This window comes from Macrobrachium nipponense, chromosome 5, assembly GCF_015104395.2.
Source record: "Macrobrachium nipponense isolate FS-2020 chromosome 5, ASM1510439v2, whole genome shotgun sequence".
In the NCBI taxonomy this organism is placed as follows: Eukaryota; Metazoa; Arthropoda; class Malacostraca; order Decapoda; family Palaemonidae; genus Macrobrachium; species Macrobrachium nipponense.
The window spans coordinates 79,087,916-79,112,933 of record NC_061107.1 but is presented as its reverse complement, the minus strand read 5'-3'; the positions used below and the strand labels follow the sequence as shown (position 1 = coordinate 79,112,933).

General features: G+C 46.7%; 1 pseudogene; it reads left to right on the top strand.

The window, feature by feature from the left end:
* Nucleotides 1-25,018, top strand: part of LOC135215836 (mitochondrial S-adenosylmethionine carrier protein-like) — a 61,100-nt pseudogene that overhangs the window by 24,979 nt on the left and 11,103 nt on the right.

The window sequence follows — 25,018 nt, the reverse complement described above, 5'->3', positions numbered from 1 at the left end:
TGCTCTCTTTTTGAGAAATTCTGCTCATCCATTTCAATCGCTTCTGTACATCAGAACGAGCTTGCTGCTTCAATGCAGGCCTTTCTTGTTCTCTAAGGCGTAACCTGTATTTGTCGCAGTTACCCTCCTCTGTATCGGAGATTCAGAGAACCCGTCTGTTGTCCTCTCTCCTTTTGGCGATTTCCTTTTCGATATTTCTGTGCTTTCTGAGGTTTTGAAGGAACATCAAGGTGATGCCTCTTCCCAAGCTCACTGGGCCTTATCAAGAGCTTTTTCCTCTGGTCTTCCTCCCATTCCTTCAAGGAGTAAGCGTAAGTTTAGGACCAGATCTGTACCTTCTGCTCCAGCCAACAACCTCCTCCTGGCTCTTTTTTTCCAGAGTACATCTCAGGTTGCTGGTGCCTCCTCTTCATCCTCTGGTGCTCACCCTTTGAAACGCGGGAGAGGTTCTTGGCGTGGCTCCAAGGGCAGAGAAAGAGCTCAACCTCCAGGAGGACCTTCTTCTTCTTCTTCTTCTTCTTCCTTGTCTCTGCGTAAGAATTTTCGGAAGTAGGAGTCATCACCTCGCCTGGAGACCGCAGTAGGAGCTTGTCTCTCCCTCCAATTGGTCAGCTTGGCAGGGAGAGCGGTGGGATGCTTTGGGTGGGTTGGAGGTCCTGAAAGGGAAGGTTACGAGATCCCTTTTGTTTCCAGACCTCCACTTTCCAATCGCCTCTCGAGTTCAGCAGTTATTCCCCTCACTCAATCAGGGGTCAAGCCTTGGAGAAGGAGCTTTTCGGCCCTCTTGGAGAAGGATGCCATAGTAGAGCGAGCTCCTCCTTCTACCCAGGTTTTACTCTCGGATGTTTGTAGTTCTAAAGGCCCTCGGGTGCCTGGCGCCCCATCATAGATCTTTCGGTTTTGAACAAGTTCATTCTAAAGTCCAAGTTCAGGATGGAGACGGTCCAGACTGTTCTTTCATCCGTCAGGAGGGGGGACTGGATGATTTCCATCGATCTGCAGGATGCTTATCTGCAAATCCCCATCCATCCAAGAAGCAGACCTTACCTTCGGTTTTTCACGGACTCGGGAGTTTTTCCAGTTCAAGACCCTTTGTTTCGGCCTCACCACTGCTCCACAGGAGGCTTTTCTCGGGTGATGGCTCCTGTTTCAGCTATTCTGCATCGGTTAAATGTAAGGATGCTTCGGTATCTGGACGATTGGCTAGTCCAGGCTGAATCTCTAGAGAAATGTCTCCGGTCGAGGGAGATAGTTCTGTCTCTTTGTGTCGAGTTGGGCATTCGTGTCAACTTCGACAACCGTCCATCTAATCCCTTGCCAGATCATGACTTATCTGGGGTATTTGGTTTTGAATTCCCAGATTTTGAGGGCTTCTCCCGCTCGAGAAACGGATAGACAAGCTTCTGAGTCTGATCGAAGAATTTTTGTCCTCGTAACGCAGCCAGTTTCTCTTTGGAGGTCTCTCCTGGGCCATTTGTCATCCCTCATCCAACTGGTTCCCGGAGGTCGTCTCAGAATAGGTCCCTTCAGTCGACACTTCGCCAGTCATGGGATTTCGTGTCCGAGGACACGATAGTCGCCTCTTCTCCACAATGTCGGAAGGATCTCCGTTGGTGGATGCAAGTTCACCGCCTCAAGTCAGGGACATCTCTTCTTTCGGTTCCTCCGGACCTAATGTTTTGGTCAGACGCCTCGGATCAAGGTTGGGGCGCACACCTGGGCTCCGAAGCCGCTTCGGGCCTTTGGTTAGAGGAGGAGAGGAGCATGTCAATAAATTGGAGGGAACTGAGAGCAGTGTACCTAGGCCTTCTTCATTTCAGGCAACAACTGTTGGAGTCGGTTGTCGCGATCTTTGTCGACAACACCCACAGCAGTCTCGTACTTGAGGAAACCAAGGCGGCACACAGTCGGATCTTCTCACTCAAGAAGCCCGATCAATCCTGTGTTGGGCAGAAGACAGGGGGATTACGTTGGTCCCTCAGTTTATCCTGGGCCATCACAACGTCTTAGCAGACGCCTTGTCGAGACCGAACGAAGTTCAAGGGTCGGAGTGGACACTTTGCCAGGAAGTCTTCGACAGCCTAGGAAGAAATGGCCTGTCACAGTCGATCTGTTTGCCACCCACTGAATTTCGGTGCCAGATATTCTTCGCCCCTTACCAGACTCCTCAAGAGTGCCGGGACAGACTCTCTTTGCAGGACTGGGAGGGACTTCAAGCCTATGCTTTTTCCTCCGTTCTCTCTGGTGAGGTCAGTCCTCAACAAAGTGAGGGCAACCAAGCGTCTGGATCTCACCTTGATCGCCCCCCCCCCTTCTGGCCACAGAAGGACTGGTTTCCCGACCTTCTGGAAGCACTGGTGGAACCCCCCATTCGCCTGCCAGAGAGACCAGATCTTCTCAAACAACCCCATTTTCATCGGTTCCATCAGAGGCTCCACATAGCTCATCTTCATGCCTGGAGACTGTCAGGAGGTTCTCCAAGCACGAAGGGTTCTCCTCCAGAGTGGCGCGACAGTTGGCTCTTGCAGGCGGCAATCAACCAGAGTAAATTATCAGGCTAAATGGCGTCGGTTTACAGACGTTGGTGTAAGTCTCAAGGACATTCAATTTCTAGACCTTCCTTACCGAAAGTAGCGGAGTTTTTAGTTCATTTACATCATGACAGGGCCCTGTCACCTTCGTGCATTAAGGGTTATAGGTCTATGCTTTCCTATGTTTTTAAGGCAAGGCTTCCTGAGATCTCTTTCATCTTATGTCATTAGAGATTTACTTCAATCTTTTTCCCTATCTCGACCCAGGCCGCAGTGTTCGCCTCCGACATGGGACGTTAACAAAGTCCTTCAAGCCTAAGGTTCCCTCCGTTTGAGCTCTGAATTCTGCCAAATTTAGGGGACCTCTCTTCTAAGACACTCTTCCTTGTCTCACTGGCTACAGCAAGAGGGTGGGTGAACTGCAAGCACTCTCTTTTCTGGTTGCTCAGATCTGGACAAGACATGATTTTGTCATACCTTCCTGAATTTGTCGCAAAGACTGAATCGTCTGATAATCCCATTCCCAGGTCTTTCGTACTGAAGTCGCTAGTCGACTTTGTTGGTAATTTAACTGAGGAATTAGTTCTTTGCCCTGTTAGGGCGCTCTCATGTTATTTACGCCACACGAAGGACATTCAGGGTCGTCCCCGTCATCTGTTTGTTTCACCCCGAAATGTCAAGAGACCTATTTCAAAGAATGGTGTATCTTTTTTTCTCAGAGATCTGATCGTTAAAACTGGTGGTTCGGCTGCTGGGGAAGACCAGACGCCGAGAGCACACAGTATTAGAGCAGTTGCTACATCAGTAGCTTTTATGAAGAACGTCTCAGTCGCCAAGGTGCTTGAGGCGGCGACTTGGCGTTCTAATTCTGTTTTTGCCTCTTTTACTTGAGGGATAATTTTTCTCTAGTTCTAGGCGACCTTCGTTCTTTGGGCCGTTGGTGATGGCAGGACAGGTCGTCAGACAGGAGAATTAGGTAGTCTTCCTGTTTTACGTTTGGTTGCTACCTGTATATTATTCATTAATTTTTGTTTTGTTGTATATATTTTTTTGTTTTTGTATTATAACCCATGGCAGTTTTTGTTTACGTAGTTATAATGGGAATTAGGCAGTTTGGTATTTAGGTGTTTTGATGACAAGGACTGACTGCTTGGCAACTCATGCTGCTTCCATTTTCAGTGTTAAATGGTTCCAGCCACTGGGTTGTCGGCACTGGCGACTACGCCTTCTCCCAGAGGTCGATAGCTGACCTAGGACTAGCCACTGGTTCGCTTGCCTGACGACTCCTGCTTCTTCACTGTCCTGGACAGGGAATTAGTCGATGGATCGTCTGCTGTCATCTGGTGACTCGCTCACCATCTACTTTTTGTCTCACCTGTCTTCTCAGAGTCAGACACTCGTGGAGATCAGGCGACACCTTAGTAGCCTGAGTTCTTGTTGACGAAGTCGGTTGCGTTGATACACCCCCGATGATCGTGTAACATGAGACCAGGTTGGACTGTCAGGCATTCGTCCTTCGGGACTGAATCGCCTTTTTGCTCCGCGCTCCTTTCTCTTGGCACCAGAAAGCTCGAGTTAGGAGTTGCTCATGAGCCGATTCGTTGCTGGCGACTTCGGGTTGCGTTGATACACCCCCAAGGTTTGCTTAGCTTTGAATCGCCCAGACAGTCCAGACACTCATCCTTTAGGGAAAGAATATGCTTGATAGTCTTCAGGGTGCAGCCTTGCTGTCCACAATTCGTCTGACTGGTCACCTGGTCGGTCACCTGACTTTAGTACAGACGGACTGACTATGCACTTACTCCTTGTCCTGTGCTACCGCAGTTGGTGGCATTATGGTAGGAGACTTTGAGTGTTAGTATCTTTGACCTTGGGTTGAGTTTTGACTGCCTATGATATATATTTCTTTGTTTGTTTTCTCCTATTCTGTCCGAAGGGGAAATTGTATTCAGATTCCCTCCTCCTTTTCAATGTGGTTAATCGGGCTAGATAAATTATATTAAGGTAATGTTTATTAATATGGAATTTTTATTCTAAAATTATATTAATAATACTTACCTGTATAATTTATCTAGTCCCACCCATCCTACCCCACGATCTGCCTATCACAACTGATTTGAGGGAAGGTTTTCGTATCTGTCAACGACAGTGTTGCCAACTGGCGGACAGAATAGGAGGTAACAGGGTTGCCAATGTGGTAAATTTTGGTGCGGTTTTTGGGGATTTAGGGCTAGATAAATTATACAGGTAAGTATTATTAATATTAATTTTAGAATAAAAATTCCATATTTGTTTGGTCTCTCGGCATAACCCTTAAAGGCGAAGGTCACGTGACTTACTCGGATGCTTTGACAAACTTGCCTCCTACCGAACTCAGTCAGTCGGCAGCTGTCAGAGCGGCCGAGTCAGTTACGAACTACGCTGTTGACTTAGTTCGGTTGTTACAGAGCAATCATTACTTCGTTTTAATAGCTTGTCACAGTAACCATACCATCGACACCCACCATGGAGTGCCGGTGGTCCTATCCACTACCAAGAACTTCGCGCTGCATGGGGATAGGAGGATGCGAGAGACTTCGTGGCAAACGGACAGACCAGTATGGGTACTGGACATCACCGAAGTAGAGAAGAGGGATAGGTTATGCGACTATTTCCTTCTTTTCCTCTGAGGAACTGCATGACTTCTCCTGCGAAGTCAAGCAGTCCAGGGGATGGGGATCCGTGACGCTCGATTTCGTACCGAAACTTCGTAGCGAAGACTCAGAACCCTTCGGTCCCTGACGATTGGTTCGAGTCGTTCACAATCCCCTCCCTAATGGACTTCACCGCCTTCGATGCGAAGGAGATGCTGCCTTGTCCGCAAGAACTTCTCCGTGGCGCAGGTACTGAAGGCAGGTGTCTGGTCCAACCAGACCACATGCCCTTCCTTCTACCTTCGGGATATTGCCCACAGGTCCTTGGATCTTTTTCCTTGGGACCCGTGGTGGCTGCTCAACACGTTGTGTAGCGAACCCAGACACTCGCAGGCTGAACAGCATCGAGTCCTGGTGTGACCGTAAGAATGGATGAGTGAATGAGAGTGTGACTGGCTCCTCTTCCCATCTTTTTCTTACCCCGCCCCTCCTACCTGTGGTTAGAGGGACACGGTCGTCACCCTGCTGGATAAGGACAAGATGCAGGTGAGCTACTCAACAGAGCCCCATCCTATCCCTTTCACTAGGGATAGGAGCGTATATCCACCACTTCCTCCAACAAGGGGGAGGAAGTGGATGCCAGCTTGAGACAACCCATACTTTATGTTGCCTCTTGCAAACAGGAACAAGTTCTTGCTTGCTGGTACGAAGAGATACGCTTGCCTCTCTCTTAGTACTCGGCCCAGAGGTCTGACCATTGATCCTGCGGTGCACACCCCGATCAATCGGACAGAGGCGTGGATCCCTCCCTCGCTCTTACGACCAGGAGGCATTCCAGGGATGGACGAACACCAGTCTGTTCATCAAAAGACTCAGATTCCTCCCACCAGAAGTGAGTCTTCCTATTGTTAAAGGACCGATGGTTTGTATTACGTATCGGAACAAATGACAATTTGTCGAAAATTGCATTTTTCCTAACTATACAAACCTGAGGTCCTTTACATATAGTCCCTCCTCATGCCACCCCTCACTCTGCGTATTTTGCATGGGCCAAAAGCAAAAGTGATTTGTTTACCTCCCACTGTCGGACAAGCAGTTAACTACCGTTCTCGCCCTTGTTCGAAGCTTACGACAAGTTCTTACACCAGCTGCCGCTAGCTACTTTCCTAGTTGTTAAAGGACCTCAGGTTTGTATAGTTAGGAAAAATGCAATTTTCGACAAATTGTCATTTCTGATTATTTAATTGGGTGATGAAACATTTCATTGATGTCATTGTCTGCATAAGATTTTGTTCTGGTAATAAAGTTGCATTTCATGAAACCGGAACACTACCTCTGTTAAAGTGCATTATGTCCAATTCTCAAATCTTAGTACATAGTGGTGACTTGGTTTCCTATAGATTTTGTGTTGCCTTTGTTTGGATTTAGGCAGGAATAAAATTTTATAGCCATTGGGTTCAACAAATCAAACTTTGCTTAAAATTGTTTGATATTTAGATGAAATGAAAGTATAACTGTAGTAGGACCTGATTAATAAGGAAAACTGATTAGTTTTGATTTGTCGGACCTATATTAAAATTCTTCATAGTTTTCTAATAATATTATTTATTTCTCTTCTGCAGGTTAGCCTGTGCGATTAATGCTGGGTAAAATGGACTGAAGTTCTTGAAGCAACAGAAATTTTTACCACAGCCATGAGTTGCAAGGAGCCTTCATTTTCTGTTTCTTTGATTGTAAGATTTCATAGCATTGTGCTGTAATGTTTTTATAATTCTGTTTTATGTAAATATTTTGTAATCCAATTTATTCATGAATTATATTTTGTTCTTACAAAAATACTATATAAACCTCCATCTTTTATACAGTATCTTGGACAATAGCTAGAAATCAGTCATGGAAGCTTGTTAACAAGGTAGTTGAGTGGAAGCAGGTAATGACTGGTGATGGTATCATTCATTCACCTGTTTGCAACCCCTCCATGTTGCCTTTAGCCATCCTGTCGGTTAAGATGTCTCTGCATTGCTGGACTATTCATTCTGTTTATTGACAATTGTTAACCTTTTCACTGAGGGCATGTTTTCTCCCCTAGCAGCGAGAGCAGCGTCCCTAATCATATAACTAACTAATTTTCTCCCTTTTATATTTGTACTTCAGTTCTTTGTTATTTTCATTACTGTCATACTATTACACTGTACTATATTATGTTTTTATATTGTTTCATTATAGAAGAGTGATATCATATGCAAGTGATATGTAGGTTATTATTGAGATACTGAATTATGTATGCTATAGCTATTATGGGTGATTCATTTCGGTTTGATAATTCTCAAAGCACAGAGTAAAATACGTGATGCTATTTTCATTTACTCAGTATGAAAGTCCTTATCACAAACTTTGAATGCTTGCTCTTCTCATTACCATAAAAAACATTTCGGTTTGATAATTCTCTAAGCACAGAGTAAAATACGTGATGCCATTTTCATTTACTCAATTTGAAAGTCCTTATCACAAACTTTGAATGCTTGCTCTTCTCATTACCATAAAAAACATGGTATAAGAGCCAAAGTCAAGAGTAGACGAATGAAGTTTTGGATGTATTACAGGCAGGTGGCATTGCGGGTATTGCTGTAGATGTTGCCCTTTTTCCTCTTGACACCATCAAGACTCGTTTTCAAAGTGAAAAAGGTTTCAGGGCTTCAGGAGGATTTCGAGGGATATACAGTGGATTAGGACCAGCTGCAATTGCTTCTGCCCCAAATGGTATGCATCCACTGAGTGTGTTATGGATTTTGTTTGTTCATAATGCCGTTTTATTTTGGGTGAACTTACCTACTCTTAAAGTAAACTTACATATTCATGCCATTATGCGTGATCAGCATTCAAAATAAGCAAAAGAATAATGCATGGCTGATCTGGATGGACTGTCTGTAACCACCTGTTTCCAATTTTGAGTTTTTTCTTATGAAAGCAGTGTTAAAATTAGTGTACATAATAATGACAGTATAGTACATCATTCACATTCTATTTAGTATTTTGCTGTGTTTATTTATGGAATCCAGCCCATCTAATTAGTATTTCCAAGTTTATGAGTTAATTCTTTTGTTTTATAAATTTCACATCCAAACGAGAACTTTTTCAGTTATTGTGTATTTTGGTAATTTCATAACTAATGGTGGAAGGGCATGTACCTTGGAAAGTACGTCAGTAGGCAGATTATAAGTGCATAGATTCTAGGGGTAAGGTTTTCCTTTGGCAAAACTTTGCATTCTTTTCAGTTGTTTATCATTATAATTAGATTAGGAATAATTGCTTTCTTGTTGTCATGCCAGTCCTAGAATAAAGGTTACAGTGAACTTTATCCTATCTTAATTATTTTTATCCCATTCATTTTTAAGTAAAGTAGTGGATAAACATTTGGGAGTCAGTTTTCACTTGTTATGGCAAAGAATTAAACTTCACGAAAGGTACCAGAAGAGTACCATCTTGTTATTGGTCATAAGTTACAAGACTGTTGATGATCACATTGCGTGCCAAAGTTATTTAGTGAAGACTTCCCAGCAGCTTTTAATCAAAGAGAGCAAACAATTAGAATTTGAATGTTACATGTAGCTAATCAGAAAACTTAATGTAGTTACAGCTCTAAAGGCATAGTATATCTTGAAAGATGTATTGTTAAAGTACCAAAAGAAAATGACAGGAAATAGGAAAAAGCTCTCTCTCATACATAAATCACTAATACTTTAATTTCAAGTATATTTTAAAGATATATACGATAATATTGTTATGGAAAAATAGGTTATCATTATACCATACAAAGTATCATCATCATCATAACATTGTAAGGTCATATTTTACACTTTTTCTATCATTAACTGGGCCTACTTTTAAATCTAGTGCTTTTCAGGCAAACTGCTCCTTACACTTTCCCATAACATGCCCTGTTTCTTGATACATATCATTAGACCAATTAATCATTTGTAATGTGAGCTTCCTATTTTACTCTTTTCATGTATCTTACATTCATTGGTTACACATAGTCAAAATCTTTATACAGTATTCCATGTCAGGGCCCTTGTTTTGTGGTCAAAACAATGACAAATATTATATATGAAGTCATGATAAAGTGAGATGACTTATAATACTTGATTGCCATAATATTTGATACCCACCAGGTAAGATATCCACCAGGTAAAGCTAGAACTGTCTTTGAAGTTTCAGTAATTTTTAAGTCTTACTGTTTATTTTAATGATTTCGGTAATAATTTAAGAAACCATGCCATTTTAATTTTTCCTTATTATGTACACTAATCAAATTATTTTTTAACAGCTGCTGCATTTTTTTGCACTTACGAAGGTTTCAAGAAGATATTAGGCCCAAGAGTAGCAGATCCTTACCAGCCTTGTGTACATATGGTTGCAGCATCTGCAGGAGAAGTGGTAAGTCTTTTTATTTAATTTCATTCTAGTTTTTATTTCTTATTTATATTGGTCTCTCACATATTGTCATGTTCGTACAAAGAATAAACCTAATAGTCTACATATTTATATGAAGAATAAACCTACTTCTTATTCTAATAATGCCTGTATAGCTGACCTTTGGGATGTTAAATGGCTTACCTATTTGTTCCGATGCGAGATACTTACCTCGAACCATTCCATTGGAGATTCCCGGATGTCGATCCGGGTCCAACCAGAAAAATCTGGTTATATGCCACACCCAGGTCAGGCCTATGCCCCCAAGGGTCGAAGACCACGCCATCCTAATGACCTATAGTCAGTCCTTCTCTGGTCGCAGGAGCGTGCATACGCCCCTGCTCGTCCGGTGTCCGGCCCTTTTCCTTTGTCCGTGTGTGTGCTTTGTGTACGTGTGTCGTGTTTATGTGCGATGTCGGCTTCGGAGCCTCAACGTCGTTGCCCCGGTCCTGAAGGACGGGCTTGTGGAGCTTTTCTCTCGCTCCATCTAATTGATCCACACTCTTTGTGTAATTCGTGTAGGGGGGGCGCTTGCTCTAAAGCTAACACGTGCGTGGTGGAGTGCATTTCTTGGCCATCGTATCAGTGGGATTTGGCTTCCACTAAGAAGAAAAAGAGAGCTAAAGCTTCGTCGGCAAAGATTTCGCGGGAGTCGAGGAGTGAGAGCAGCAGCAGAGATGGCGGCGCCCCTTCACCTTCGGTATCGTCGGAGAGGAAGTCTCCCGCCTTTCTACAGGTTCTTTCTCCTGCCCGCTCCCAGCGAGGGAGCCTAGGTGAGTCCGTTGCCGGGTCCCCCCCCCAGGGGGGGTCCCGATGAGTCGTTTCCCCAACAGGTGATACCGGAGGCGTCCGCGGTGCTGAGGGACTGCTGGTCGCGGTTGCAGCTTCAGGGCTCCCCGTCCTAGTCCTCTCTCTTAGCATCAGTGCAGGGGGGGTACCCGTCCCTCCCCTCTGCGGAGCTTCCCGCTTCGACTCTCCCCGCTTCGCCCCTCCCCGCTTCGGCTCTCCCCGCAACGGCTCGCCTCGCTGCACCTCCTCCTGCTCTCGAGCGGAGCTCGCCGCTCGTGGAGCCGGGGCGGTTTACCCGGTCACGGAGCCACCCAACCACCCGGCTCCGGCCCTTTTCCCGTCTGCCATTGGGGATGTCTTTCCCCTCGTACTCCGGGCAGATCCCCGGTGAAGGACGATGCCTTCCCGTCCTGGGTCTTCCCGTCTAGGGGACAGGAGGAGCCAGGAATGGCCTTGGGAGCGGCCTTCAGGGGCGGTCCCGCTGTGTTAGGGGTGTCCCTGAAGCGGCTGAAACGCTCCCCGCGTTCCCCCCCGCGACGGGAGTCGCCGGAGGAGAAGCAAGAGTCGGGATACATCAGGGGATAGGAGTTCTTCAAGTTCCTCCTCAAGGGAGCGATCCTCCTGTTGGAGGAAACGCTCCTCCAAGAAGAGACACCGTCATGGGAGACGCAGGAGCCGTAGCTACTCCTCGTCCTTGAGCGGCTCTTCCCGCTCTCATTGTCGTAACCGGGATTGTAGAGGGAGTGACAGGCGTCAGGACAACTCCCCCCAGGGGCGGCTGCATTCTCCTTCTTCCCGAGGGTGGCCCCCACCCCAGTGGCCCCCAGGACGGTTTCTCACGAGGGGTTCCCAGCCGTCTCCCTCCCTACTCGTCCCTCGGTCCCGGTGGATCCTGCCTCGGTCTCGTCAGCCATAGGGTTGGCCTCCATGACCGAGCGGGCTCCCTTCTTCCGTGTTCCCGCACGCTTGTTGCCTTCGCGGATGGAGCCTAGAGCTGATACCTCCTTAAGGGGTTCAGACCCCCTTCACCGCTCAGGTATGAGTCCCCCCTCAGGGCGGTCCAGGCGTTCGGGGCATCCCCCCTTGCAGAAGACCGGTGTGCAACCGGGTTTAGGAGTCCCTCTCCGGGGAGCTTCTTCAGCTTCCCTCCATCTAGGGTCTGGGGCCTCTCCTCCGTCGCGGGACGCTGAGGAAGAGACCCTTATCCAGGAAGTACTCCAGAATGCCCTGGAGGAACTGGGTCCAGTGGATGAAGGTTCAACTTTTAGGAGAGTCCTCTCTCTTATTAGGTCCATGAACCGGCTAGAGGAGCCAGCCCCGACGGTAGAGGACAACAGATCCATGGCGGTGGACTTTCTGTTCAGGGACCCAGAGGAACCCAAGCCCTCTCTCAGCCTCCCTAGGTCCAACAATACGGAGAAGGCCCTGACGGTGGTGGAGAAACTCATTGCAGGCTCCAGTAACTCCTTACGGTTGGACTCCTCGGCTAGGCTACTCCCAGCGTCTAAGCCGAGTCAGAGGAGGCTATATGTCCCGGAAGGTGTCCCGAGTCAGAGGAGGCTATATGCCCCGGAAGGTGTCCCTCTCCTCCCCAAATCCGTGGAGGGTAACTTGGCAACCCTAGCGCCCGGACCCTCGGAGGAGAGGCTCACGTCGGGACTAGTCTCCTTCTCTCACCAGGAGGCTATGGCTATGGAAGTCACAGCGTGGACCTCGATTCACATGGCTTCTTGGTTAGATCTGTGGTCCGGGGCGGTAGCCAGGTTCTCCACCTTCCACGACTTGAGGGACGAGGCCTCTCTTGCCCAATTCAAGGAACTGATTTTGTCGGGGGGTAAGTCCCTGGGCTTCCTCACGACCCAACTGGTCTCGTCTTGGGCGAACTGGATCTTGAGGAGGAGGGATTCGGTGCTAGCCAAGCTCCCTAGGAGCATTCCAGAGAGGGAGCTAAGGACCCTTCGGAACGCCCCAGTGGAAGGAGCTGCTTTCTTTCCGGAGAAGCTAGTGGAGGAGTCTGTGCAACGGGGGAGGAAGGCCAGCCAAGGCCCAATCGTTTATAGGGCCCCTCCCCTACGTCAGTCGGTGCCGAGAAGACCTAGCGAGAGGCCGAAGCCTCAGAATAGGACCCTCGCGGCTCCCCCCACGGAGTCACCCCTGCAGAACTGGAGAGACCAGGGAACTCAGCCCTCCCCCAGGACCCTCCCGCCTTCCCAGGCACCTTTCAGGTCCAGACACCCTACTTCTTCCAGGAGGGGTCGTAACAACCGCTTCCCTAGGAGGAAGTAGGAGTCGAGGCACCCTACCGTGTCTTTCGCCACCGGTGGGGGGTTGCCTCTTGAGCTGTTGGCAGAACTGGGAGGGTCTCGGAGTCGAGCCCTGGACAGTCCAGGTCCTCAGGGACGGTTACCGAATCCCCTTTCTAGACCAGAAGCCTTCTTTGACAGGGGAGCCGGCCAATCTGGCCTCTCAGCCCCGGAACCCCGGTCACAGGGAGGCCCTAAGGCTAGAAGTTCAGGCACTGCTGGAGAAGGGAGCCCTCCAGCAGGTGGTAGATCACTCCCCCGGGTTCTTCAGTCGACTTTTCCTGGTGGAGAAGTCGTCGGGGGGGTTGGCGACCGGTCATAGACCTTTCGGTCGTCAACTCATTCATCCTAAAGACGCCCTTCAAGATGGAAACGCCACGCTCGGTGCTGGCTTCCGTGAGGGAAGGGGATTTCATGATGTCCCTGGATCTCAAGGACGCCTACTTCCAGATCCCGGTACACCCGTCCTCCAGAAAATACCTGCGCATAAGTTTGGAGGACCAGACCTTCCAATTCAAGTTGCTCTGCTTCGGGCTGGCAACAGCTCCGCAAGTGTTCACGAGGGTGTTCTCCCTGGTGTCGTCTTGGGCCCACAAGAGGGATATACGCCTTCTCAGGTACCTAGACGACTGGCTACTCCTTTCCTCCTCAAAGGAGCGCTTGGTAGAACAGAGGGACGCCCTTCTGCAAAACCCTGGGGATCGTGGTGAACTGGGAGAAGTCCCTTCTAGCTCCCTCCACCAGGATGGTGTACCTGGGGATGGAATTGGATACGGAAGTGAGGCGAGCGTTCCCCTCGGAGGACAGGCTGGCAAACCTCCGAAAAATTGCCTGCAACTTCATAGGCCACCCCCCGAGGCCAGCAAAGGAGTGGCAAAGGCTTTTAGGCCACCTGGTCTCCCTGGAAAAACTAGTCCCCCAGGGAAGGCTGAGATTAAGGCCACTACAATGGGACCTGAAAGTAGGGTGGTCCCAGAAGGAGGAAACACCTCAAAAGCCGGTTCCCATCTCACTGGCAGCAAGGAAGGCCCTCGGTTGGTGGTGGCTGGATCCTGCAAACTCTCGTCGGGGTGTGCCCCTCGGGTCAGTGCCCCCGGAGATGCTCCTGTTTACGGACGCGTCGAAGGCAGGCCGGGGAGCCCACCTGAATCTCGGTGGGGGGGATATGGTCGCAAGAGGAGAGCACCTTCCACATAAACAAACTGGAGCTCTTGGCAGTGAAGCGTGCCCTGGAAGCTTTCAAGGAGGCAGTGGGAGGACACTCGGTGTGTCTGATGTGTGACAATGCCATGGTGGTCGCCTACGTCAAGAAGCAAGGAGGCCTGAGATCACGGGATCTCTGTGGATTGACGGAGGAGATCTTGAGCCGAAACCCCGAAGCCCTCGGGACTCTCCTTGACCAGCAAGATTCATTCCTGGCAAGAAAAACGTAATTGCCGACGGCCTCAGCAGACGGGGTCAGGTGGTGGGATCCGAATGGTCTCTACACCCCGAAGTAGCGAGGGAGCTAATAGGGAAGTGGGGCTCCCCATCCCTGGACCTGTTTGCTACAAGGCTAAACACCAAACTGCTGGTGTACCTTCGGTCCCGGTGCCGGACCCAGCCGCGTTTGGGAGGAATGCGTTCCAGCACCCGTGGGACGGCCTGGACATGTACGCGTTCCCTCCCTTCGGAGTCCTCAGGCAGGTCCTCAACCATCTGAGGAAGGCGAAAGGGGCGGCCCTGACGTTGGTGGCCCCTTGGTGGCCGGACAGGGAGTGGTTCCCGGACCTTCTAGAGTTGGCCTCTCTTCCACCTTGGGAGCTGCCCCCCAGGCCAGACCTATTAAGACAGCCCCACTTCAAAAGGTTCCACAGGAACATTCCAGCCCTCTCCCTTCACGGCTGGAGACTATCGAGCGGCTGTTAAATAGGAGAGGGTTTTCTGGGAGGGTGGCCTCTCACATGTCCAGTTACTTGAGGGAGTCCTCCTCTAACATCTACCAGACAAAGTGGAAGGTTTTCGGGGCCTGGTGTAGGAAGCGGAACCTGGAGCCTCTCCGAGCGAAGATCCCAGACATCGCAGAATTCTTGACCTACCTGAGGTTGGACAGGGGCCTGTCAATTCTGGCAGTCAAAGGAGCCAGGGCCGCATTGAGCCAGGTCTTCTCCCTGAAAGGGCTGGATCTGGGGAACTCGAAGCCTCTGTCCTTGCTCATAAGGAGCTTTGAGCAGAAGTGTCCTCCCAGCGCTGGCTTGGTTCCCCGCTGGGATGTCGCGATAGTCTTACACTCCCTGAGGAAGCCCCCGTTCGAGCCGCCCTCAAGGACATCCTGGATAGGGAACTGACTCTCAAGACAGTGTTTCTGCTAGCCCTGGCCTCCACGAAGAGGGTGGGGAGCTCCACGGCCTGTTGTACGTAGTGACCCACACGAGGGGATGGAAGGAACTCTCATTCAGGTTTGTCCCCTCCTTCATGGCTAAGAATCAGAACCCCTTGCGCTCGGATCTCAGGTTTGTGGAGTTTTCCATCCCTGCCCTCCTGAATCGGACCAGCCTAAGGATCTCCTCCTTTGTCCGGTGAGGGCAGTACGGAAGTACATGGAAAGGACAGCCGATTCAGGCCGGAGGTAAAGAACCTCTTCGTCACCACGGGGAGGGTGAAGAAGGCAGCCTCGAAAAACACCATCTCCTTTTGGCTGAGAGAAACCATCAGAGAGCCTACGAGAAGGGGGGCCTTTCCCCTCCACCAGAGGGAGCCAGGCCCCATGACATCAGGGAAATTGGGGTGCCCCTTTCGTTCTCAAAGAACATGGCAGTGGACGCCAGGTCCTGAGGGCAGGAGTCTGGAATAGGCAGTCGAAATTCACAGCCCACTATCTGAAAAGACTGCACGAGGAGGTCGCTCGATGCCTTTGAGATTGGCCTCGTGGTGGCAGGCCAGCAACAGGTCTAGGTCCCCTCTCCAATCTTCTTGGAGTGGACGGGCCAGTGTGTATGGAGTGTATGTGAGTGTGTGTGTGGCTTTTCTTCAAACCCCCCCCTAATCCTTGTCCTTGTTCCCCTGGGCCTTTGGTTGGAGCGAGGAATCCAGGATACTCGGGTAAGATATGCAGGAGTGCGTATGGTTCTCAGTGCAAACCACAGTTTTACATGTCAAGGTTGGTTATACTACCACCCGCCACCAGGCTTGCTTTGCACCCCTCCGAACCAACCCCCCACTATAACGGGGCTGGGTTGAGTTCTAAGGGGAGCACCCCCAGATGCTGAAGCCTTGCCGGGGATGGGGGGCTTAGGGTTCAGCAGCTGGGCCCTGATGTCCTGGTGGGAACTACTTTTCCTTGCTGGGCCTTGTGCCCAGCTGTTGATCCAACTAAATAAGTCAGCCCTTTTCCTTTTTCTAAAACTTTCATCCTTCTGCTTCCTTCCCTCTATAAGGCGGATTTTATGTTTGATGACTTGGATTGGTTTTGGACATGATTTGGACTTTCTCAATGGATTTGGTGGAGGGTGAGGATGGTTGGCATGCCACCTCACCCGTAGAACTCGAGTACCTAACGTGGTCGAGCGAGGGAAAGTTTATATGTCAAACCCTGCTCCTTAGTGCTGGGTCTGATCTCGACGGACATCATGAACGCCTTAAGCACTGAGGTGGGGTGTATATCTGGGTGGTACCCCTATGGGCAGCCCTGTATGTGGGATAACAAACTGTCCTCTAAATGTGGCTTCCATGGTGGGTGGGGGGCTACCTGGACGAATCATCAATTGTACGTCTTATGGAGACACCAAAAACCTTCTGTTGACGACTTGGGCAAGGATAAGGACAAGGAAAATTTTGATAATTCCTCTATTGTGACTTTGGAGCCTTTTTCAAATGAGCTCCTTGTTACAAGCATTTTGTATGTAAAACCAGTCCCTTTAGACTGGAATTATGATACCTTATTTAATGATTTTGTAAATTTGGAAACGTAAAAGAATTACGGAATAGACCTTGGCAAAAATTATGGTTGTTTTGAATTTTGGATATTTTTCAACAACGAATCAGAAGCTCACAGAGCCTACAGAGAGTTTAGGTCAGACTCTATGAGTGTTGGACTTGTAGAGGCGAAGAGGTCCCTAGGCATCTTGAGATATATAGACCACCAACTGAAACTAAAGATTCAAGTAAAATAAGTAAAACCTCCAGATCACCAGACCCAGCTAAGTGGTTGATTATTACAACACATGGTGAGAGAGGCAACCTCTTCAAGGTGAAAAGGTTGGTAAGCCAGAAGATCGGCAATGTTGGGAGCCCAGAAGTAACTCGCTTGGGCGTAATAGTTTTTTAGTTCATGCCAAGACCAATGTTCAATCAGTAATGCTCCTAAATTTAAAGCTTAATCCTGAAGGTATGATAAAAGAGGATAAACCTCCACTATAATTTAGTTATGCAAAGGGTGGGTTTCATTTTCAAAATGAAGATTTACATGAAATGGACGAAGAGGAAATTTTGGAGATGTGTCCAGACGTGGTTTGGAAGGTTTTCAAGGTGTTCCGCGCTCGTCTATGATTATTTTAACATTTGTAAGTCCTTTTTTGCCATCTGAAATTGTTCTTGACAATGAAATTATGAAAGTTCGTCCTTATAGACCGAGAGTGCTCCAGTGCTTTAAATGTTTTGGCTTTGGCACTCTCAAATGTTTTGCACCAGAAATAAACTTTGTGAATCGTGTGGCAAGCCTGAGCATGAGGAATGTTTCTGAACCGGTAATTGTGTGAACTGTAAGGGTGACCATCGAGCCCGAGATAAGAAATGCAGTGAATTTAAAAAAGAACAAGAGGCATTACTTAAATCTATCACTGAACACATCAGTGTGGGACAGGCAAGAAGCTGTTGGGAAAGAAAAAACTTTTTCAGATGCCTTGAAGGCACAAACAGCCGGATATTGCTACTTCTGGTGCCCCTTCAGGTGGTGCTCCCCGGGGGTCCCCTAATGGGTTTCCCATGCCCTCTCGGTGGGGCTCGCCCGTGCCCCCCCTGTTGGGGCTCCCCCTGCCCCCCCTGTGGGGCTCCCCGTGCCCCCCTTGGTGGGGTTTCCCACGCCCCCCTCTGGTGGGGCTCCCCACGGCCCCCCTAGTGGGGCTTCTCATGGCCCCTCTGGCGGGGCTCCTCATGTTGTAGAGACACTGGTCAAGCCAGGGGACCCTGTTGTTTCAAGGGTTCAAGCCAGGTCTCAATTTGTTGACGACTTTTCTCTGTCAGGGACATTGCCTGACATTGAGCCCTCACCTGATCCTGTCATTACAGTGCACCGTGGAGATGACGGTGAGGAGATAGAGGCCCTCTTTATTCGTCAGAAGAGGGCCCTTTCTCCCTCTTCGCCTCATTCACGGTCACTCAGCAATCGTAGAAAGAACAAAAGTAAAACTGAAAGGGCAAGTGAAAGCCCATCTTCTAAAAGATCTGTAACACCTAGATCTAGGTCAAATAGTACTGGTAAAACTGATAAGATCTCTCTCACCAGGACACAGATTCCTAAATTAGTAGGGAATTTTAAGATCCCTTCCTCTAAATAATGGCTCTCATGCAGTGGAACATCCGTGATTTATACCAAATAGAGAGCAAGTTCGGGTTCTGTTTAGGGAACATGATTTATCTGCGATGTGTCTACAAGAGACAAAGTTGGGAGAGCACACACCCAATGTGGGTTTTAATTATTCATTTCACAGGTCTCCACCCCTGATAGGTGTACGTGCTCAGGGAGGCACAGGCATCATAGTCCGCAAGTCTGTTAATCACAGGGTTGTTCAATTGAACACTGTGTTGCAGGCATGTGCAGTCCAAATTTTTAATTGTAAATGGATCACAATTTGTTCTCTCTACCTTGATCCATCATTAGAAAGTAGATTGCAGGATGCACAGGGTAATCCTCGTCAGCTAGAATTAAACGATCTTCAGACATTGATAGACCAGCTTCCTAAACCCTTCATTCGATGGGGGATTTTTAATGCCAAGCACACCCTCTGGGGAGAGCCAAACTGCGACCGGTTGGGGTTTAATAATAGAACAGCTGCTTGACTTAAATGACATCACTTTAATGAATGATGGTTCCCCTACAAGACATGATTGTTTTTCATAATACTGATTCAGCCATTGACCTCACTATCTGCTCTTCGTCTTTGAGGTTAGATTATCAGTGGGTAGTAGACCAGAATGATCATGGCAGTGATCATTGGCCCATTCACTTGAAGTATATGAAACAATATTCCATCTCCATGTTTACCAAAATGGAAAGTAGGGGAGGCTGACTGGGGATTATTCAAAAAATCTAACTGAAGTTGATAAAGAGATAAACTGATTTCAGAGCCCAACATCTGCTTATGAGTATTTAATCAATATATTGCTGTGTGGTGCCATGCTGTCTATTCCTCGAACTTCTGGTAAACCTCGTCGTCCTCTAGTACCTTGGTGGAGCGATTCATGTGCTTGAGCCGAAAGATAACAAGAACTTGCTACAAGAGATATCGTAGATATCCTTGCTTGGTCAATAAAATTATCTATAAAAGAGCTCTTGCTAAGCAAAAGAAACATTTAAGCAGGCAAAGAGGGAATCGTTTATCAGATATATAAGCGAGTTTAAAATATGATTCCCTATGTCATTAGTCTGGAACAGAATCCGAAAGCTGCAAGGGAAATTTCTCCACCTCCCTTGCCTATATTGAAAATTGATGGCTTACTCATATCTGATTCTGGAGAAGTTGCAGAAACCTTGGTAGGCATTTCTCCAATATTCTAGTGCCCTACATTACTCTACTGCATTCAGGAATATTAGGGACGGTACCACGGTTGTTCCTGCTGTTAGTTCAATTCAGAGTCATATAATCTTCCTTTCACATCCCCAAAGAATGAGATCAAGCAATCTCGTTATCTTCCCCAACATCTCCTGGGGAAGATGATATACTGTACTCAATGATTTTTAATTTGCCTAGAAGTACAAAACAATTTCTTTTAGACATTTTAAACAGTTTTTATCTTTCAGGAACTTCACCAGTGTCTTGGAAGATATCGATTATTGTACCTGTTTTAAAACCTTTTAAAGATTCCTTCCTTCCTAAGAACTATAGCCAATTGCTCTAACCAGTTTGTGTTAGCAAGATTTATGAGAGGATGGTCAATGCTCAGACTTGTGTGGTATTTGGATTCAAAGAATCTTTTATCTAATCGGCAGTTTGGCTTTAGGAAAAATAGAAGTACTTCTGACCCTTTGATGTTCCTTACTCGGGAGATACAGAATGCTTTTGCTGTCAAAACAACCAGACTGTTGCAGTGTTTTTTGACTTGAAAAAGCCTACGACACTACCTGGCAAGGGGTATCCTTTTGCAACTTGTAGAGTGGGGTGTTGTGGGTAATTTGTTCTATTGTCTGAAAGATTTTTTGTCAGAACGTTACCTGAAAGTAAGATGGGCTCTTACATTTCCTCTGCTTACCCTCAAGAAGAAGGGTTACCTCAGGGAAGCGTCCTTAGTCCAACACTCTTTAATGTAGCTGTCAACGGCCTACTAGAACAATTCCTGTCGGGGTGCATGGTCTGGCCTTTGCTGATGATTATGCAATAATCTGTAGCAAGTCTACAGCTGTCGAAGCTTGTCAAAAGATCCAGACTGCTATTAATGCTTCAACTTATGGGCCAGTGCTAAAGGTTTCAAATTTTCACCAGAAAAAACCAAAGCTATACGATTTTTGCCGATTATTTTAAGAAGAGTGGAAGAGATCCCTACGCTGTTTTTAAATGATTCGATTTTACCTTATGAAGATAGCATTAAGTATCTAGTATTACATTGATAAGAAAAATTAACTTTTGCTCAACATGTTAATGAAGTTGTATGTAAACGTGAAGCTTCGTCTTAATATTCTAAAAGTTGTTTCTAATTTTTTTTAATTGGGGGCAGATCGAATCACCCTTTTGAGGATGTACCAGATTTTATGCCTAAGCAAAATTGATTATGGTTGTCAAATTTATGGTGTGCATGCAAGACAAACACTGCAGAAATTAGATGTTGTCCATAATTTGGCTTTAACGTATTTGTACGGGAGCCTACTAGAACTTCTCAGTAGAAAAGCCTATATGTTGAGTCAGGATTTCCACCCACTATTTATCCGTAGGGAGGAGGATTAGGCTTGAGAGTCATATCAAGAGTACTTACATCAAAGCTGAACCCTAATTATAAGTATGTTAGAGAACCAACTGATAGAGCCCCAAATAGACCTAGACTGCCAAAGCCGCTTGAAGTTCGACTAGCAAGCTCTGCCAGGGAGGTGGGATTACTACCCCTGCAGTAGCTGAAATTTCGCCCTCAAAATTTCCTCCTTGGAATAGGCCACTCTAGAAATCTGCCCAATTAGGGAAAGCAGGAGTATCAGCTCTGTGATCAGTTGAGGGCAAGATTTTTGGACCATGCTTTTGAACATGGTGATTCTCAACATATATATACTGATGGTTCGAAGGGTTCTGATGGTGTTGGTTGCTCTGTAGTGACTAGTGATAATATTATTAAAAAGAAGCTTCCATCTAATTCCTCTGTTTTTACAGCTGAACTGCTGGCAGTTTTGACTGCTCTTAAGTATATTTTTTATAGTTCTTATACTAACAAGTTTTTACTATTTTTACCGACTCTTTAAGTGTTTTATCTTCTCTTAAAAGCCTAGTCTCTTGCAACCCTTTAGTGCAAGAAGTACAAGATTGGTTTTATCTTTTAATTAATAGAGGTTTTTCTGTTAGGTTTTGTTGGGCTCCGTCCCATGTTGGAATTGTTGGGAATGAGCGAGCCGACGCTGCTGCTAAGGCTGCAACTAGGCTTAGGCACATTTCCAACATGGGCGTCCCTGTTTCCGATTTTAAAAATACCATTCGATTTTATTGTAGAGACCAGTGGCAGGCCCACTGGTCTACTTTAGATAATAATCTTAAAATTAAAGTCGATTAGGCCTTCTGTTTCATCCTTGGCCTCATAGCCGGATGGATAGAAGGTCTGAGATAGTTAGCTAGAAAAAAAAACTACGTATTGGCCACACTAAATATACTCACGGGTATCTAATGATGAGTTGGAGCGGATAGGCAGGTTCCTCGCTGTTCCACCTGTCATGTGGATTTGACTGTGGTGCATATTTTGGTGGAGTGCCCTCATTTTGAAAACAAACGTAGAACTTGTTTGCTGGCAAATAAGACTCTTGCCGATATTTTAGGTGAAGGTGCTCAGGCAGAGCAAATTATGACATTTTTTAAAAATATTGGTCTTTTTACGAATTGTAATTATCTTTTAATTGTTTTAGGTTTCTTGGTTTGGTTTTTATGAATGAATGATTTGTATGTTAGATTGGTTTGTTTGTATGTTTCTTTGTGTGATAGCGAATTTTTTATTCTTAAGATATATATGCGCTGAATGGCCCCTCGCTCCGGCGCTTGGCTATGTGCCAAAAACTTTATAATCTAATCTAATCTAAGGGGAGCATTCGCCCCTTCTCTGACCTGTCACCTTTGGGGGCCGTTCCTCCGCCCCCCTAACCTTCGCCCTCGCCTCCTAAGGAGTAAGTCTCCAAGGAATGGTTCGAGGTAAGTATCTCGCATCGGAACAAATCACAATTTCTTGGTAATTTGTATTTTTCCTAGCGATAAACTTACCTCGAACCATGGAAGTTATTTCCCTCCCTTCCAGCCCCGCTGAAGCTTAGGGGAGACACCTCGGAGTTGAGTAAGAAGGACTGATTATAGGTCATTAGGAGGATGGCGTGGTCTTCGACCCCTGGGGGCATAGGCCTGACCTGGGTGCGGCATATAACCAGATTTTTCTAGTCGGACCCGGATCGACATCCGGGAATCTCCAATGGAATGGTTCGAGGTAAGTATCGCTAGGAAAAATACAAAAATTACCAAGAATTTGTGATTTTTTCTGTTATTCTTCTTCTGAATAATCTCTTCCATAATTATCATGATTTGTTACCTGTATATTAATATTGGATATTGTTTTTTTTTATGCAATGCTATGCTCATCATGCCTTGTTTTGTATTTTTTCCTTTTTATTGTCAATAGCATGAGTGGGAACTACTTCCATGGCTATATAGTTTGGTAAACAAGGGTGGCAAACCTGATTTTACCCACTTGGTAACCTCAAATAAAAAATAATTGTATAATATTATATTGGATTACTGATAATTATTACTAGGCTAGCAATCTACTCCTAACTCTTCCCCTTGCCAGAGACTTACTGGGTCACCCATTTGTTTTTAACAAATATAAGCCTAGCTGTTAAAATTTTAAGGAACTAAAACTTTTCATTAGGTCTTAAAACTATGTACATACTTAGCTAGGGTGGTGTTAAGATGATCGACAAATGCACTGTCAAGCACTGCTTCCAGAGCAAACTGGAGATGTGTGGAACTCTGTCACATACGTAATGTTTTTACTAATGTGCAAGTAGGTTGAAGGAAAAACTATTCTGGCCAAATCCAGCTAAAAAAAATTCTTTGTAATTGGTTGTGTGTCTTATGGAGCTCAGAAGGGACCATGAATGTTGACTCCTTTGAGGACTCACAGCAGCTACCAAAAATAGGATTTTCCTATGTCAAAACCTATTTTATAGTCTATTTTTGGATCCTATGTGATAAACTATTTAATTTTTGTATAGATGCATATATTTCCAACCTTATACTAAGAAGTATTAATATTTATTTTGTTTTAAAATCAGATTTTCACTTCAGGTGGCTTGTGTAGTAAGAGTACCCATGGAGATTGTGAAACAGAGACGTCAGGCTCTTCTGTATCAATCATCTCTTCAAGTAATTAAAGACACACTTAGACATGAGGGAATCAGAGGATTATACAGGGGTATTTTCAGTACAGTGGCAAGAGAGATTCCATTTTCTTTTATACAATTTCCTCTATGGGAACTACTTAAGAAATGGTGGTCTCAATATCAGGAAAATATGTGGACTCATGGCAAGCATCACTGTGTGGAGCAATAGCTGGTAAGAATGTAGTTAATTAGGGTTCTTCAGTCTAAACTTTTCATATATATTTCTGCATAATACATTCAGCCCTCAACTAATGTGGGGTTATATTACAATAACTGTTTCTGAAACTATTTAAATGTTAGGTAAATAATGTATATTTATTGTTTTACTCCTTTGTTTAATGAAAACTTTATGACAAAAACAAGAATGTTTTGTACCCATTGGGTACTGTGCTTATTACATGATCAGTGTAGCCCTAAATGCATAAGCAACTATTCATCTGTTCAAAATTGTCTTTGTTCCGGTACGTATACAAACACTCGGTCCTTAACAATAGGAATATAACTTAGCCGCAGCTGAACCGGTTTGTAAAGCTTTGAAACTAGGGGATAGCGGTAGTTAAACTCTTGTCCCGCAGTTGGCGGTCAGCTCGACTGCGAGGAGAGGAGTCACTTTGCTTTGCAGCCGCCGACGGAGACAGACGTGTTGTTCGCTCTCTGCCCGCTATCCTCGTATGTGAAGATTTTCTTTTGGCTTTCTCTTTTTACTGTGTGATTGTGCAAAAGGCTACGTAAGTACGTGTGTTTTTTTTTTATTCCTTCAGTGTTTTTGAATTGTCAATGATGGATTCTCAGAACCGGAGAGACCCCTGCACCCCCCCATCAGCCGGAGATTGTGCCCTGGTGTGGAGGGACGAAAGTGTGGGGCCTTTCGGTCCTTCCGTTGAGGTGGACCCTCATGAGTATTGTACTCGGTGTAGAGGGTGAGAATGCTCTCGCACCGAGCGTGATGTATGTGTTTCTTGGTTGGAGGAGCAGTGGGAGCGCTATGGGGGGGAGGAAGAAGCTGCGTAAGCCGGGCAGGGATTCGTCGGAGGATTCTCCGGTTGCTTCCCTGGTCACGGACACGTCTTTCTTCCCTCCATCGCAGCTCCCTCGTATGGCTCCTACCCCTTCGGGGAGGTATCTCGTTCCTTCTCTTCGCTCGATCAGTCGAGCGTGGAGGGGGGCAAGATACCCTGACATCCAACTGTATTCGGGGTCTTCCATTCGCTCGGGGTGGGATCTGCCCCCGCCCCCCCCCCTTACTAACTCGACTGTTTTCTTCAGGTTTGCTTGCCACGGGTGACGATCTCGGCTGGGCCTGGTACTCGTTGGGGCTCCAGGGGACACCGACGATTCAGGGGCTGCTGAGTTACCTGGCGAGGGGGTCTACACCTGTGACACACAGCTCGACAACCACTACAACTACGGTATCCACCGGCCTGGCTACGCTGTGCTGCCACACCTGGTGTACACACAGCACGTAGCCACGGTGACCCC